Source organism: Electrona antarctica (assembly GCF_951216825.1).
Source record: "Electrona antarctica genome assembly, chromosome: 17".
Classification (NCBI taxonomy): Eukaryota; Metazoa; Chordata; class Actinopteri; order Myctophiformes; family Myctophidae; genus Electrona; species Electrona antarctica.
In genome coordinates this window covers 16,705,979-16,724,759 of record NC_136798.1, presented here as the reverse complement: position 1 = coordinate 16,724,759, position 18,781 = coordinate 16,705,979, and positions in this window count along the sequence as shown.

Sequence of the window (18,781 nt, the reverse complement as noted above, 5' to 3'; positions counted from 1 at the left end):
CCCAATATAAATCAGTCCTTCTTCATCTTCTTCTCCTCCTCAAAGCAACACTGGAGTGTACATTCATTCATTGGAGGCGAGCGGAGAGAGACCACATGAGAGAGCGACACAAACAGAAGCCAATTAGGAAACGATGGGAAGAAAAAGAGAAAAAAAATGACAAGAGAATAAATATGCCACCAAACAGCTGCGGTCACTTCTTGCGCGACATTTAACAGCCTTTCATAAAACAGAAGAAGAAGAAGAATAGAGGGAGGGGAGGGGACGGGAGGGGGTGTTTTACTTTACATATCTCGACGAGGAGGGGATGTGGACCAGCCGGCCGCCAAGCACATTCCTCACTCCTTCACACGGCTTTCGTCTGTTTTTAGTTTTTGCATCTTTGACACTTGAAAGCGTCTGGGTGTCTTTGTTGTCTGGGAGTAGTGTGAAAAAAAGCCTTGTTGGCTGGAATTAACTTTTATTTTTTTTGTCTACATTTGTTTGGGAAACACTGAACGATTCAGAAGATGAGTACAGTGAATCACAAAAGCACCTGCTCTTATACACACACACACACACACACACACACACACACACACACACACACACACACACACACACACACACACACACACACACACACACACACACACACACACACACACACACACACACCTTACAATAAATACAATACAACACTGGCCAGAATCTTGTAAAACACACACGCAGCATGCACACACACACACACACACAAACACACACACACACACGCACACACTCATTTCTCAAGATCTACAACCCATTTCTCAAGATCTACAACCCTCCAGACATAAAACAAGTGGGGGATTTTGTGTGCGTGTCTGCATGCTCGCTTGCGTGCGACATACGTGCATGTTGTGCAAGCATGTTCCCAGCCACCCACCCATGCGCATGTGTGTTTGTGCACGTGCACGTGTGTGTGCGTGCGTCTGTGTGTGTGTGTGTGTGGGAGGCCTGTCTTGGCATTGTCAGACTGAGGCAAACATGCATGCTTAATGTTATGCTGTTGACTAAAATGGAGTCTCGTCGCATGTCGCGCGGACCAACAGTCTGCGCTGAGAGGTCTGCGAGAGGCCCAGGTCGCTGTCAGCTTTCAAAGACCAAGTGCCGTGTGTGTGTGTGGCACGAACCGAACCCAATCCAAACTCAATCACTCCAAATCTTGCCCTGTCAGAACCCGTAAACAGTGGCTCCACAATTACCAACAATTACAGAGTAAACTTCCATCTACTGTTACCAAATGATTTTCTCTGCTCTGTCTGTCCTGTACCCGGGCCCTTTATAAATGACGCTGCTGTAAGCACACTGTTTGTTGTTTCATTGGGTCCGCAATCTTCTAATCCTGGAGAACTTCAAAGTATTTACAGGAACAAGCCATAACAGGATCAGTCTCTGAGCAAGGCAGCAGATCAAAGCGAGGGGGGGGGGGGGGGGGGCTGTGCCGCCGACGTAAATATGGAAATAATATGAGTCAGTAGGAACATAGGGTAACAGAGGTTAGATTGGCAGACAAGAGAAGAAGAATAGACCGTCAGACATGAGAGAGGAAAAGTAGCTTGGGAAAAAAAAAGGAGAGACTGGCGTGTGTGTGTTTTGTGTTGTTTACACTATTACTAGAGTTGAGTAAGTATTTTATTACGCCCCAAAGGGCAATTTTTGTTTCACAGTTTGCAGATTTTTTTTTCTTTGACTCTACCTTGTCATTGTGGCGGCCGGGGGTTTGCCCCGAGTACTGTGGGACTGTTTTCGGCACTTTCATTTGAGTGAATTATGCTCTTTCTTATAAATCTCTCCGCTAAAAATAACACGCAACAAGGCGAGCGCGTGGCATATACTTGGCTGATTCCAGCGCTGCTGGTCAGCAAGTTGTTAATAAGACGTGACGCGTTGGCCTAGACCAGCACTCCTTCACTCCAATGCTCAGCAAGCTGAAACGTTTAGGAAATACACACTTGTTGGTTTGAGTTACTTCTGAAAATGACATGGAGGAGGGGATGGAGGAGGGGACAAATGTTTTACCAAAAATATGAAAAGCTGTGTGTGTGACAAGACACAACATACCATCATTTGATGTTATCTATCTATCTATCTATCTATCTATCTATCTATCTATCTATCTATCTATCTATCTATCTATCTATCTATCTATCTTATAGATAGATTATCTATCCATCTTATAGATAGATTATCTATCTATCTATCTATCTATCTATCTATCTATCTATCTATCTATCTATCTATCTATCTATCTATCTATCTATCTATCTATCTATCTATCTATCTATCTAATCAAAAATCAATGAGTCATTCATATTGCCAGAGGCCGTGACCAAAGTAGCAGCATGTATGTCTGTGTGTGTGAACAGAAGTGATGATAAGAGCAGCATGGCATACTGTAGCTCTTTGATGACTGTAGTGCGATAACATCCAGCTGGCTCTTGTGTCGCTCTAGTTGACAAAGATTCAGTCAGAGGATGTTGGAAGTACTACTGTGTTCTGTACTGTAGCTCTATGCGGTGTTCTCTCCCAGAAGTACTACTGTGTTCTGTACTGTAGCTCTATGCGGTGTTCTCTCCCAGAAGTACTACTGTGTTCTGTACTGTAGCTCTATGCGGTGTTCTCTCCCAGAAGTACTACTGTGTTCTGTACTGTAGCTCTATGCGGTGTTCTCTCCCAGAAGTACTACTGTGTTCTGTACTGTAGCTCTATGCGGTGTTCTCTCCCAGGATGCTGGAAGTACTACTGTGTTCTGTACTGTAGCTCTATGCGGTGTTCTCTCCCAGCGCAGCGGTAAAGGTTGAAGTATAGTGTTCTGTACTGTAGGTCTATGCGGTGTTCTCTCCCAGCGCAACGGTAAAGGTTGAAGTATAGTCTACAATGCAAAACTGTTACTTTTCGGGATTCAAATTCAAAAACAGCAGCAAAAAAAGGGCCAGATCCACAAGCTCGAAATGCGTCGCTTCGCACCACGTTCCGAGCTTGCAGATACCTTTGATACAGGTACTTTTGAGTGATGTTGTAGTATGATCAAGTAGGATCAAGTAGTCTGCACACTGGATCCAGATAGATGTTTTACTTTTTGTTTTAATATGCTTGGAACTGGATCCAGTGTACAGACTCTGTTTTAATATTTGTCTCTGCCCAGTACCTGGCATTTTCTATTATTTTTTACTTCGGATGTGAGTTCTCTATTCACTGTTTGATTGTTTAATTAGGAATTCAAAGCTCTTAACCCGCCCTGTGCTTGTGTGCAGAGTGTTGTCGGCTGTTCGGGGACGATATGGCCTCACAGGGAAGGTGTTGGTTGGCCCTGCTGTAGATCCTCACCAACTACCTGTATACCTGCAGGCCCTCAGGAAGATTTACAGCACCGATGCCTCCCTCGGCGCTCTTCTGCTGCAACTAGGCCCTGGTCTTCCTGCTCTCCTGGATCTTCTGCTGCAACAAGGCCTTGGTCTTCCTGCTCTCCTGGATCTTCTACTGCAACAAGGCCTTGGTCCTCCTGCTCTCCTGGATCTTCTGCTGCAACAAGGCCTTGGTCCTCCTGCTCTCCTGGATCTTCTACTGCAACAAGGCCTTGGTCTTCCTGCTCTCCTGGATCTTCTACTGCAACAAGGCCTTGGTCCTCCTGCTCTCCTGGATCTTCTGCTGCAACTAGGCCTTGGTCTTCCTGCTCTCCTGGATCTTCTGCTGCAACAAGGCCTTGGTCTTCCTGCTCTCCTGGATCTTCTACTGCCACAAGGCCTTGGTCTTCCTGCTCTCCTGGATCTTCTGCTGCAACAAGGCCTTGGTCCTCCTGCTCTCCTGGATCTTCTACTGCAACAAGGCCTTGGTCTTCCTGCTCTCCTGGATCTTCTGCTGCAACTAGGCCTTGGTCTTCCTGCTCTCCTGGATCTTCTACTGCAACAAGGCCTTGGTCCTCCTGCTCTCCTGGATCTTCTACTGCAACAAGGCCTTGGTCCTCCTGCTCTCCTGGATGGTGCTGCGAGACCAAACCACTTCATGGGCGTCAGGGTGAGTCAGTGTGTACAGTAAGAAGTGTGACTGACATGACATGACTGACATTCACAGTAAACTGCGACCTACGGTCACAACCAGTGGTTCTCGAAGTGGAACCCTTTAGGGCAGTGGTTCTCAAACGCGTTTTATTTTTTTGTCTCGGGTCACTCCTTTAAATAACCTTTTCATTCACGGCACCCCTGAATTACTTTATAGAACCTTACATTCATGTCATATTAACCGGAATTACACTGTTACTAAGAACCTTACATTCATGTCATATTACGCTATGTAAATAAATATGGAAATGTTCAAAATTACGTCATATGGCAGCCAAGTCTATGGACTTTTAATGTTTGTTTAGAGCCGTTATACAAATCACAAGTGTGATTTTCTAATTACTTTTGATGCAGTAATGGTCTCTTTCTTTCTTTTTTTCTTTCTTTCTTTCTAGATATTAAAAAGGTCTTAAAAGTCCTTAAATTATAACTTCATGTGGGAACCACCCTGGATACCAGTTGAGAACCACTGGTAGAGATCAGTGGTTTTCACCATGTTCATATCAAGGCCCATTATTTATGTTTTCAGCATTTCACGGACCACCATTTGAAGAAATTTACTCGTGTAGACTTCTTGTAAATTAAGTAATGCAGATGTTTAACAATGATTTAACTCTTGAGATGGAGAGTTTGTAACTCTCAAAAGTTAAAGAACTAATAAGGGTCCATTTGGTTACAAACCCTCCATCATTTACAGTAGCTGGGGACCACCTGGAACCCCCTCAAGGACCACTGGTGGTCTCCGGGACCACTGGTTAAAAACCACTGGTATAGATAGATACCTTTATTGATCCCGCGGGGGAAAGGCAGGCGCCATGCAAAGACAGTCTGACAATGGAACCATTGCCACATTTCCTTTGACCATGTGGGGCTTATGAGCTGGTTTTTAGTCATCTCTGGAAAGAAACAGCCATTTCTTTGACTGGGACGGAGGCCAAATATAGAAGACATGCTGTAGGTCTTCTACTGGGGTTGAATCCATGGCACAACATCTCATTCTTTTTGTTTTGTTTTTAGATATTCTTTGGGCTTTTTCCTGCCTTTATTGATAGTACACAGTAGAGACTCAGAGAGACAGGAAACAGGGAGAGACAGGCGGGTAGTGACGCGCAGCAAAGGTCACTGGGCTCGGGAATCGAACTTGCGACTCGCTGTCAGGCTGCATTAGAGCCTGTGTGGTATGCGCCTTAACTGCTAGGCCAGAAGCACCCCAGGAGTTGATTCTGAAGTGGAATCGGTCCATGGCTCAGAACGACTGACTCCTGCCAGATATAAATATATGCTTCACTGCTATATTCAGCTGCTATATTCTGCCACATCATTGTTTTCCTGTATAGCTAGAGTTTCACAATGCCTCATTGGACAACACTGGGAGCTATACTGACAGGATGTTGTTCAGAGAGGTCTATAGATATTGAGAGCATGTTCCACCTAAAGCCCAAATTCTACTAAATCATACGCCCGTGACGAAATTAAGTAATACATGAATTAATTGATTATTCTTTAGCCTTCTTGAGATGATTGTTTCTGTGTCTCTGAGAGAAGGCCGCTATGTCACACAATGTGTTATTTCCGTTCGCATTCGGCTCAAAAATGAAAGCCTGCATGGGGGAACGAGACACATTTCCTGGTCTATGAGTGGGAGTGAACTACAGTGCAGAGGGGCGTCGCTCGAAATTTGGTGACGTGAGTTTCTTCCGCTGTTTTCTACCAGGGAGGGGAGGGGTGGAGGGGGCAGGCGCTCAGATCGGTGAACCAATATTATCCAGCGCATTGCTCCATGCGGCAGCCGCCCCTCTATACTAGAAAGCGCGCTGGCTGGGCTAGGCTACACAATGTATGTTCTGAGAAGCCAGGGATGAACTTCTGCCCTCTCTTTCCTAATGGAGTTTACAGTTGTCAGATGGAGAGAGATATTACAGAGGGACATATTTACCCCAATGATTTACAATAGCACAATAGTACTTTTCGGATCTGCTCTGCGGAAAGGCTGAGGCCGAGACGCATCAAGCGTTCTCAATGAATAAGAATGTGTATCTGAGCCAGAAGCAATTTCCACTAGACTTCTTAATAAATTGCATGCTAGTTAACACATTTACTGCGTTATAAATCAATATCTAACTCCCTGCCAGTGTTTACACTCATCTTTGAAGAATCACGGCGTCACAATTGTAACTCCAATTCATGAAAATCTACCTGAAAATAGTCCCATCGTTTGTGTTTGGATCGGGGATTCCACCACTGTGGCGATGCAAAACAGAACAAGGAACAGATCAAGCAGGAAGCAGCCAACGTGCACCGTAGGCAATGCATTGGGCCTCAGTTTCCCAGAAGCCCTTGCAAGCCAGTGATAGGTCGATTTCCCGGTTACGTTATCTTAAAGCGTCATCCTCTTCACGATGTCAGAGGGAAACCTCTTATGTCTTAAAAGTGATTAAAAAAACTGTGAATTAAACAGGTTTTACATGGGTTTAACGTGTTCAGCAGGGAAAGACAATGGGGGGAAAAGACGGGTTTAGCCGCTTAGCGTGTTCCGCACGTTAACCACTTTCAACCTGATGTCCGTGTTTTGGACATGTCATTAGGTTTACAGAAATAGCAGATATGCAAACTCACAATGTGTTGCAATGCGGTGCATTTGTGAGCTTCGTGTCATGAGCTTGTAATCAGCTATTTTTGTTGTTTGTAGATATATAGGCTTTGAAAAGTGCTTAAGTGGTTAAAGAAGGCTGTATTACTTTCTCATTGTCATGTTATAATTTCCATATTGTTCTGAGGTTTAGTCTGTTTTCCTTCAACAGCATCAACCAACAGCCAACTGTATGGACCATATAGTAGCTCAAAGACCGCCATAGAAAATTCCAGCTGAAACGTGAGACTGGTGTGCTGTAGATTAACATAATTGTTTAATACTACAATTCAATTAATTTAATCCATTTGATTAAAGATAGCTGTGCTCACTCAGAGATTAATAATTGAATTCAACTGGATGGAAACATTTATATATCGTATATCGCCTCTATCGGGGGGGACGGGGACGGGACCTCATATTATGTCCAAAACTGTTACTTTTCAGGATTCAAATAAAATAAAAAAAAATGACCAAAGTAACAGGTCTACATGCAGCTCCAAAAAGGGGTTGCTTGGCGCCGCGTTTCGAGCTTGCAGATCTGCTACGTTTGATGTGTTTGCGTGACGCTGTATGTAGTATGATAAAGTAGAGTGTTAATTTACGTTAAGTTTGAATATGGAGATTAGAGCTTTCTGCCGACAGTGATGTTTTAACTCTTCTACTGTAGCTATAGTAGCTTGGACATGGTTTTCCATCATTGACTGTTTTTAATAACGTTAACCAGAACTAATTCCACTGTAAGTCTAAAATGAACTGGAAATGAATGAATGGCAAATGTTGATTCACATGGTGGCAGACATCCAGAGCAGAGGACTATAGTTATTTGTGCGTTTCAATTTCATTTCCACAATACAGTACCTCCTTACAGTATAATCACTACAGTGTATGTTCATGTGTGTGTGACTGCATGCGCATACAGCACAGCATGTGTTTGTTTACTTGGGTGTGCATGTCTTTGTGTACGGGGGTACACATGTGTGTATCTGCATGTACAGTATGTACGTGTGCAGTATGTGTGTGCATACTGTATAAGTATTTACTGTAGTGTGTGCGCGTGCGTGCGTGTGCGTGCGTGCGTGCGTGCGTGCGTGCGTGCGTGCGTGCGTGCGTGCGTGCGTGCGTGTGTGTGTGTGTGTGGGCGCAGGGCAGGAATTAAAGAGGGCCCTCCTGGATAAATATGTAGAGCAGATGTAGGATCCCAGCTCAAAGGCCTGCAGCCTGTTTGACACCGAAGGAAATGTCGTCCGTGACTGAAGGCGAAAAGCGCCCGCCAGGTCGCTGAGTCGAACCCACAACCGAGATCTTCAAAAATCACATAAACATAGTCAGAAGTATAAATGCTTGACCCTTGGATAGAAGCGTTTCCATCTAACAGAATAATGGAGACCGTTGCCATAAGTCTGGGGAGTGCACTTTTATGACTTCCCCATTTAATTTCTGTTCCTAACATAAAGGCATTTGTAATATAATAAATGCCAGCGGACTTCTAGGGGGAAAATCTATAATTCACTCCAGTTGGGTAATTTATTCCATTTGTTTAGTCACAAAGGGCTTCAGTCCCGATCAGGAAACTACAGAGACAACTGTCTTTCGAAAGCGAGCAGACTGGCCCGCGATCAGTCAGTTCTCCCGGAGCGAAAACGAGGAAAGCGTTTCTCTGTAGTCTCAACAACGCCTCCAAACTCACGGGCCGTTTCTCTACAGCAGAAGGAAACTCCATGTCAGCGTCTAATCTGCAGGACTCCCCCTCTCTCTCCCTCTGCCGTCTCTCCGTCTCTCACTCACTGTCTCTCCACTCCCTTTCCTTTTTTTAAAATGCCACTTTTCTTCTTTTTTTTACTCTGTCGCTCTCTGTTTCAGTCTCCATGTCACACTGTCCCTCTTTCTCTGTCTCGCCTCTCTTTCCTCTTCCCTCCCCTATTTCTCTGTCTCTATTTACTCATCTCGCCTGTCTTTCTCTTCTCCATATTTCGTTCTCTGTTTCTCTGCCTCTCTTTATCATTATCCTCCTAATTCTACTGTCCTCTCTCTCTCTCTCTCACACACACACACACACACACACACACACACACACACACACACACACACACACACACACACACACACACACACACACACACACACACACACACACACACACACACACACACACACACACACACACTCGTTCACAAGCTCACTCGCATTCCCATTAGCAGGAAGTACAAGGGGGGCGGAAAAAATAAACATTCAAAATGCCATTAAAATGCAGTCAAATGCGGCCTCATCACCACAACACAATGCTAAGCAGCATTGAGTCTAAGTGTTTGATTTAGCAGCTGGACGGTGTCCAGACAGTCTAGCAGGAGACTGGCCGTTTTCAACTGTGAACTGATTAACAACAGCCTCGACACTGATCTGATCGACAACTCTGATTGACACTGCGCTCCACTCCGTAGATATTCTGCGAATTTGAAGCACTAAAAAACCTAACAAAAAAAAAACAATGTTAAAGAATGTAAAAGCGAACGCTTCATCTCAACAATATCCACGATTTGTCTCCAAATTGTTTAAAATTTTCACTCGCTTGGCATTTGCTGTCCGTCCGCCCCGATCCGTGCCAGACGCCATTTTTTATTCGTGTCCCGGTCTTGGAGTGATTGTGTTTATTTTTCTGGCAAGCGGGGGCACCGAGTGTTAGTGCAAGACACTGAACAAAGGCCGCATAAGTAGATTTGGTGTGGGACGTGGTATATTTGGACATCCCAGGCTTGTGTACAGTAGAAAGCCCCGGGGCGCACTGCGGTGTGTATTTGTTTGCACCTGTCTGTCTCCCTCAATATAACCAAAGGCGGACGCAAGCTTCCATATGGCATGCGGGAGCTGATGAGAGACTAAAATAAAGTTGCTTTTTGAAGCGATGTCAGAAAGATATGGATTTTCCAATTCCACGCTCGACACACACACACACACACACACACACACACACACACACACACACACACACACACACACACACACACACACACACACACACTTCGTTCTGGGATCTTGCCCCTGCACCTTGAGACAGGTAGGTATAGAGCAGTTATAGAATAAGAAGGACGGATTTGCACTTACTGTGATATAAAAGATATTGACAATGAGTTCCATTTTGTTTTCTATTGCCCGTTGTACCATCAAAAGCTATTAATCAGGTGTAAAAACATCGATCTGATGTGGTTAAGTGACGCAGAGCGACTTGGATGGATTTTTGAACATAAGATATTCGAATATATAGAGAAAGTATGGGACATACGGACAAAGAAAACATATGATGTATATTTATTTCTGTTTTGTTTTTGTTTTAACCAAATATGTTGTGTAGTTTCTGTGTGGGAAGTGAATGTGATATTGTTTATTTATGTTTTTGGTGTCTTATAATCCCGTAAGGGATGGGTCTTTACGAGTCACGAGAAGACACGAAAATAAAGATTCATTCATTCATTCATTCATTCATTCATTCATTCACACATACGCACACACGCACGCATGCACGCACACACACACACACACACACACACACACACACACTCACACACACACACGCTCACACACACACTGCAAAAACACTTTTTGAATGGTTTTATTCAGAGAATGCCGAGTAGGGGAGCGCAGAGCTAGTATAGTACGCACCGGCGTTCCCTCGAATGCCTGGCAAATATTGTCCAAAAAGCCTGATGAATGGACGGAGCTGTGTGGCACGCCATGACGCTGCGTCTGTCTTATATCATACAGTACTTATCACTGACCGCCTCCCTCGCACTTTTACATCTTTCTGCAATTCCGTGGCATGGAACTTCAGCTATCTATTGGAAACACGTGTCTCGTATTAAACACTTCCCCTCCACTTCAAATAAATCAGCCGTAGTTGACGTTCTAACTTTATTGCAGCTGTACGAGACAGCGTCATCTCTGCACCAAAAACACTACTGAAAACGGCTCCTATTATTTGTTTCAGAGTTAACTATTTTGGCATCTAGAATTGTTTTTTTAAATAACCGGTTCTGGTTCTTTTACCCCCTTTTGGACAGATGCATTGGAAATTTCCATACCCCCCCCCCCCCCCCCCCCCCCAAAAAAACATGCTGATTTTCATACATTCACCCAAATGTAATGTTATGTTTTAAGTTTGAGAGATTTGCTTGGTCCGAGTTCCATCAAAAAAAAAAGAAAACTTTCATGACTGAACACTCAAATAGTAGAAGGATCTATTTTGAGCACTGCTGTTTAGAAAGGAGCTATACCACAACCCCAAAAGTTACTCCACCCCATCTCACCCCAGCCCACCCCTACAGCCCCTAAAGCCTATACCCACCCACCATGGGCAGCCACCCCAGTTTACCCCCCCCCCCCCCCTTCTCTCTCTCTCTCTCTCTCTCTCTCTCTCTCTCTCTCTCCAGTCTCCACCATCCCACCCAGGCATCTCTAGTACTCTCCTCCACTCGCTATTAAGCTCTGCTGATATCTCTCTGTGACGAGCTGATCTCTGAGGTGTGCATCAGGCAGCGAGAGAGGATGACACGCCTCTGGGCTCTCCTCATCCATCCAGGCCTTTCATTACTAACCCCGTCACCCCCCAAACCCTCCAACCCATCTCTCTCTCTCTCACTCCTTCTTTCCCTGAAACCCCAGCCCTGTAGCCTCAGCGCCTGCAGTCGCAGCCCCATGCAGCCCCATGCAGCCCTGCCCTGAGACAGCCAGGCAGCCAGACCCCTCGGAGAGCCATGGTGCCTTTGTGCGGCTGCCATCCCCCAACTTGTCTGCCTCCCATTATTCCTCCATTCAGCCACTCCAAATCAAAGCCAGCTTCACATATGAAATGCCTTTGGGGGGGTTTTGAAGCTAAACTATACCGCTAGTACAACTACTGCAGCTACTATTACTGGCTCTGGATGGTGGATCCCTGTTATACATTCATGCATGATTCCAGTTGTGCAGTATTACAGGGAGACTTGTCCTGAGGGCAAACTAATAACTCTAATATCAATAAAGGACTTTTATTTTTTATTCCACAGCTTATAATTTTGGCACAGTGGCCTCAGATAAAATACGGGCTAATATGTTTTATTTTCATTAATGACTGCTCATATTTTTTGCGGTCACTCGTAATTACAGAGTGGACCTTGTTATGCATTCTCAGTTTGACAAGTGGTCAGTCAGTCAGAAGTGCAAGAGGGTCGAAGCGTCTGAAACTACAGAGGGGCTTTTTTTTGCAGCTCACGCTTTATTTAATCTAGCACTAGTGGAAATGAAATGACAGCTGTTCCATTCAGCCCTGCTCTATACGCTCACTATACGCTCACGGCGTTGATGGATGCTTTTTGATTTTCTTTTTTCTTTTCTTTTTTTTTGATGTTCATTTTGTTATGGTGCCATTTCAATAAATATTTTTAAGTCTGTCAGTTAATTCTGAAATTCCATCGATGAGCTCTGTCCAGTAAAATAAACAGGGGCAGCCCACAGCAGTCGGGGCCTGGAGCCCTGGATGGGGACTTGTTATTTTGTACGGGCTATTGGCAGAGGCTCCCCCGCGGAAATATTGCTTATTTTTGCTACGTTTCAAATTCAAGCTCCTGACAGTTTATGTGAAAAACTGCAAACTGTATTGCCGTTTTAAACACAACTGAGCTCTGCTCTGTAATTACTGCCTCCCATTCTCTCTCTCTCTCACAGATGAATGGGAAGAACAGCCACAGTGAAGGGCTAGGCCATAACACATGGATGTTCTTAATGAGGAAAAATATATGGAAGGAGACGTCTAGAACAAATTATGTACAAAGTAAAGTGCCCCAAAAAAGAGAAGAAAAAACAATGTGATATTTTTGTCCCCATAACCGATCGTATATACAGTATCAATCTTCATGTCCTGGGGTGAGGATTTGCGAAGTAAAACCTTGGGAAATCCCGGCAGGTCAATTTGTTCGGTCGGTTCTTTTGGGAAAACACTGCGGCAGGATTCGACGTCCATTGTGTCAGTCAAATATCCAGCGTGAAGGATGTTGCGCTACACGAATGTTGACACAATCGCCTCAAGAATGCACCGCGTCAAAAAAATGGTGGCCGCGTCGGTCGGCTGAAAAGCCAGCCGTCAGCCAGGGCACCGCTGTAAGAAGTCATGAGTGGGCCACGGGGCGTATGGAGTGGCCCACAACCCCAACACTGAGTGGGCTCGCGGCAGAAAATAGAATGGTACATTCCAAACCAATATAACAGCGGCAGTGCACCATCACAAGACCGCAGTAAATGGCAAAATTATTGTGCATACTTTCTGAGGCACGCCTAAAAAACCCCACTGTGTCCACATGTACTCTCCACTAACATCAGGTAGCACTTAACTGTCCTTCACCCTAATGCATGACTAACCCATTAAAAGCGGGAAAGCACGTGTCATTTTTAGATTGTAACCACTCAGCAATGCCATTATTTGGTACTTTGGCTATTCTTTCTTTCAATAATTTTATTTTAAATTTTTTCACAAACTGATACATGACTCACATGTACACAGACAAACTAACATATAGACATACCTACACATACATTATACATACATACAAACATACGTCCATACATCATCAATACTTATATATTCATATATTCTTAAAAATCATCAAACCTTTGTACTTTGGCTATTCAAAAATAGCAGATCTATAAGCTCATAGCGCGTCACTTCGTGCCACGCCATGAGCTTGTATAGGTCTGCTATTTTCGAAAATCTTTGTATAGTGAACATTTTCCCTGCATGGAACAAACATATTTTGAGATGACAGTGCGTGGTTAAATACAAGTTGACCAATAATTTTGGGGGTCCTTGATATGGAAACCACTGAAACCACAGCATTACGTTTTTCAGAAAACAGTTTTAGAAGACATGTTGGTAGAATCGGCCTCAGGTCTTAGTGGGCTAAACACGCTGCCCCTTCACCCGCATAGCGCCGTATAGAACGCAGGGGCAGGACAATAGCATGCATGTGCCCTGCACCGTGCACGGGCCCTTCACCGTGCACGGGCCCTGCACCGTGCACGGGCCCTTCACCGTGCACGGGCCCTGCACCGTGCACGGGCCCTGCACCGTGCACGGGCCCTTCACCGTGCACGGGCCCTGCACCGTGCACGGGCCCTTCACCGTGCACGGGCCCTTCACCGTGCACGGGCCCTTCACCGTGCACGGGCCCTGCACCGTGCACGGGCCCTGCACCGTGCACGGGCCCTGCACCATGCATGGGCCCTGCACCGTGCACGGGCCCTGCTCACTCACTCAGTCAGCCCAGGCAATAAAGATACCAGACGACCCCTCAATAACAGGATATGGTTTGCATTTCTCATTTTTGAGAAATGTGCACAAACAGCTCTTTAAAATAAAACTCTGCTTCTGTTTGTTAAAAAAAGAAAGAAAGAAAAAGAAAGACAGAATGGTAAAGCAGACGCCCATGAAGTGCCTGCCTGGGAAAACTTTTGTTGTGTTAATGCAGCGTTTTCGACTGTTTTTTCCCCCTCTAGCCGTTGTCGTCTGCTGCTTTCCCAATCTGGTGTTGTAAAAGTGAGGAATGTGCCTCATGCTATAATGAAGCACCATTCTGGAAAAAAAGAGCAAAAAAGAAAGAGAATCAGGATGGTGGAGAAAATTGAATGAATGTTAATATGACCATTAGATTACCACCCAGCGGGAGGAATACGGCTAACCTCAGCCATTCACGCTCTAACACTGTTAATCACTTCGTTACAGTCCAGGCCTTCATCTGCATACTTTTGGCCAGGAGCGAGGGGGGGGGGTGGTGTGTGTGTGTGTGTGTGTGTGTGTGTGTGTGTGTGTGTGTGTGTGTGTGTGTGTGTGTGTGTGTGTGTGTGTGTGTGTGTGTGTGTGTGTGTGTGTGTGTGTGTGTGTCTGTGTGTGCGACTGTGCGTGCATGCCTGTGTGTGTGCGACTGCGACGTGCACATGCCTGTGTGTGTGTGTGTGTGTGTGCTCCTTTCTAACGTGTGTGTGCCCGTGCATGCCCGTGTGTGTGTGTGCACATGCGTGTGTGTGTGTGTGTGCTCCTTTCTAACGTGTGTGTGTGTGTGTGCCCGTGCGTGCCCGTGCATGCCCGTGTGTGTGTGCACAGTGAGCCACCCGGAGCTAAACCAGAAATCTGTCTGCAGCCCAGTCTGCCTTCCAACCACGCACTGAAAGCTGTCGGAGAACACACACACTCCACTGGGAGGTATCCTTGAGGAAAATCTCCGTTTACCGGCGAAGGCAGAGGCAGCAGCACACAAAGGTGAGCCTCAGACCATGGACGAACACAGAAAAGCTGACACACGCACGCACACACACACACACGCGCGCGTGCGCACACACACACACACACACACACACACACACACACACACACACACACACACACACACATGCGCACACATAGGCTATGTCAAATATCACTCCTGTTTCTAGACGGCTGTTTAGGGCCCGGTTTTACCTGCCAGTGGATGTTGGCCTCTGACAAGGCCTTCAGGGAGGAGGAGGCCATTGGACCAAAACGGGAGTGGTGGGCGTGGCCTAGACTGAACCTCATAACTTGCACTGTTGTCTTTATGTGAGATGGAATTGTAAGTTGTAATACAGCGAGACGAAACATTACATTTTTGTCTTAATCAATTGTGTTCAGTATACACACATATCAAACACATGGTATGTGTCTTGTCTGTGTTTAATGGCCAAACATTTTTGTTTGATGGGCAGAACACAGCCATCAAACACAAATAGGGCTGAAGTGGTTTTGTAGTAATAATCAAAATCTACAAAGTAACTAGTAGTAACTAAAGTTTTCAAATAAGTGTAGTGGAGTAAAAGTACAATATTTGCCTCTGAAATGTAGTGGAGTGGAAGTAAAAGTACTGGAAATTGGACATACTCCAATGATATTAAACCGGATCGCTTTTTTTTGCTTGGCTATTCCTTCTTCAGCGCTCCTATGTTTCACGCATGCGCACTGCCGTTCACTTTCTTGTTTGCGGCCCGACTAAACTGTCTCTTTACTCTAAATCTATACTGCGCTCTCCATGGTTTTGATGTTCTGTCATCATTTCTGACTTAACCAATCATCTTGTTTGGAATATAAACGCTTCTAGAGAGAGTTGAGATGTGACAGCGCAAAGTAGTTATGGAAGATTATACCTCGCGGTTTTGGGGGGAAATGGAAGGCGGGGCTTTTCAGAGTAAAATCTGCCTCATCTGCCGGCCACTCTAGTGCCTTTATTCTGAAAAAGTATTAAGTAAAACTTTTGAGTATCTACTTTTTCCACCACTGCCACTACTCCCACATTATTTCTTCCTATAGTTCAGCTCTCCCTGTGGGCTGTCTGTCAGGGTATCTGTATGATACGCGAGGCATGATTCATCTGTTGTATATCAGATAGATAGATCCATGGTTTCATCTGACAATGGGAGTAGCATCAACATCAATGTGTTCCAGATCGCGCAACCCGATAGCTGCCCTTTCTTCTCCCTGTAAGCAGATCATCCATTCAAAGCCTCTACATCTTACTTAAGACCAGCCCATGCTCTCAGTGTCCACTGACTGGTTCCACGTGTGTGTAGGCGGCACTGAGGTGTGTGTGACTCTGTGTATGCGCGCCCACGTACGTGTGTGTGTGTGTGTGTGTGTGTGTGTGTGTGTGTGTGTGTGTGTGTGTGTGTGTGTGTGTGTGTGTGTGTGTGTGTGTGTGTGTGTGTGTGTGTGTGTGTGTGTGTGTGTGTGTGTGTGTGTGTGCGCGTGCGTGGGGCGCGGCTGTGTGTGGCGGCTGTGTGTGTGTGGCTGTGTGGCTGTGTCCGTGCGTGTCTTTATATGTGTGAGTGAGCACTGTGTAAGGCTCACTAAGGGGGTCATGAGTCATCGGGAGCAGAGACATGACTGATGCTCTTAGTCTTAGTCTAATTACTGTGTGAGGTGTCGTTGATTGCTTGGGTGACAGGCTAGCAACGGGCCTCGGCCAGAGGTGTGCAGTTTCAGCCCTGCCAAGAGGACACTGTCACAAAACCCAACGGCCGGCAGAGCTGTAATTGTGTTTTTACAAAAGTACTGGCATTATAGTCAATCACTGCACACCTTGATGTTTGGATGTGCGTAGGTCGTGGTGAGCATGCAAAGACCTCGTCTGTCCTGCTAGTAATTGCTGCTGAATAATGTTCTCTCGCTGCTTCACCAATAAATCTGGAGGCCATTTTAGGACGTCGCCCAACAGACTAGTATACAGGGTTCGCACGGGAAGAAAAAAAGCCCTCCACTATATGCCAAAGAAATGGCAAAGTTGAAACCATACAACCTTAACAACATCAAATTAAGGCTCTCATCAAAAGTTGGCCGCCGTGGAAAAACGGGGCGAAGAAGGCACGCGGTCGGGCCAACGGAGCGGTGCAGTTAAGAGGAGAGACCCACACCGCTCGCCGACCGACTGCACAGAAGCACAGCCTCCAGTCATTTCCAATGCTCGCAAAGACAATGGGGATACGCCGCGGCTTAAGTAATAAGCCCAAAATGACTTCCAGAGGGGCAGGGCCTCCTCCTCATTTCAGTGTGGCAGCGAAGCAGGGAAATCAGAGCCACGCGAGCTGAGGGTTTTTCGTGGAAGGATCAAAGATTGTGATTACCCTGCGCTGTCCATCCGCCATTACCCAGGGGATCTTGCCGCGCCGATGGCAACCATATGCTGGCTGGATTAACCTCTCCATCACAATCACTCTCTCTCCCACAAGAGAGGAGAGGAGAGAGGAGAGATGATGAGGGGAGAGGAGCCGTATGGGTGTGGGAAGGAGAGGAGAAAAGAGTGGAGGCGAGTACAATGAGGATGGCAGAGAGAGGAGGGGAAGCAAAGGAAGAAAGGAAACAAAAAAACATAAAGGAGAGGAACAGAGGTAAGAGGAGAGTAGGAGGAGAGGAGAGGTGGGGGGGGGGGGGGGGGGGGGGTGAAAGGAAGAAGTGGGAGAAGAGTGGGGGGGTGGAGACAGAAAAACATCAAATGCCATTGGGTGGTGTGTGCCTTAACACATGTGCCCAACATGCAGGAAGCCTGTGGCAGGTTTCCTGACATATATACAGTGCAGTCCGGAAGTTACAACTGCAGCCAGACAGTCTTTCTACTTTTAAATGAGCCGGTGTGCGTGTGTGTGTGTGTGTGTGCGTGCGTGCGTGCGTGCGTGCGTGCGTGCGTGCGTGCGTGCGTGCGTGCGTGCGTGCGTGCGTGCGTGCGTGCGTGCGTGCGTGCGTGCGTGCGTGCGTGTGCATTTGCGTGTGTGTGTGTGCGTGATGTTCTTTACTGTACACTTGGAGGTTCAATAAAGCCCACACAAGCAAGCGGAAGGAAGTATTGTGGGGAGGTCATTCGTTCCCGTTTCATCAAATATAAAAAATGGATGGATGTTTAACATTAAGTACTTTAACTTCATCGACAGCTTCAGACTGAACATGTTTTAGTTGAACCTGTCCTTTACTTTTCCCTAAATGACAACCTGAAGTGCAAGTGATTTCAAACACTTCCTTTCCATAATTGCTTAGTTTTTTTGCCTATATCTATCTATCCCTGATAGTCCCTGTTTAAACCTCCCATCCACACACGTGGGCGCGCATACACAGAGTCACCGGCTCATTGAAGTGCCCTTGAACAAGGCATTGAACCACTACGATGAAATGTTCTATGAGCAGGGCCTGGCTGGAAACAAGTTCTTGAGCTTAGCCCAGATACCCTGGGTAAATATAGTAATCATTTCATTTCATTTCATCTATCTCAGTGGTTTACAACCTTTGGTTCTTGAGGCGGTTCCAGGTGGTCCCCAGCTAAATGATGAGTTGGTAACCAAAAAGACCCTTACAGATCTTTAACTCTTGAGAGCGTAAAATGAAACCAAATGGACCTGTACAGGTCCATTTGGTTTCATTTTATGCTCTCAAGAGTTAAATTATTGTTAAACATCTACTTCATTTACAAGAAGTCTACACAATTAGAGAATGTAGAAGAATTGTTATTTTGATCAACATTTGCCAAAAGCATTGGGAATCTTATCCACCGACAACAAA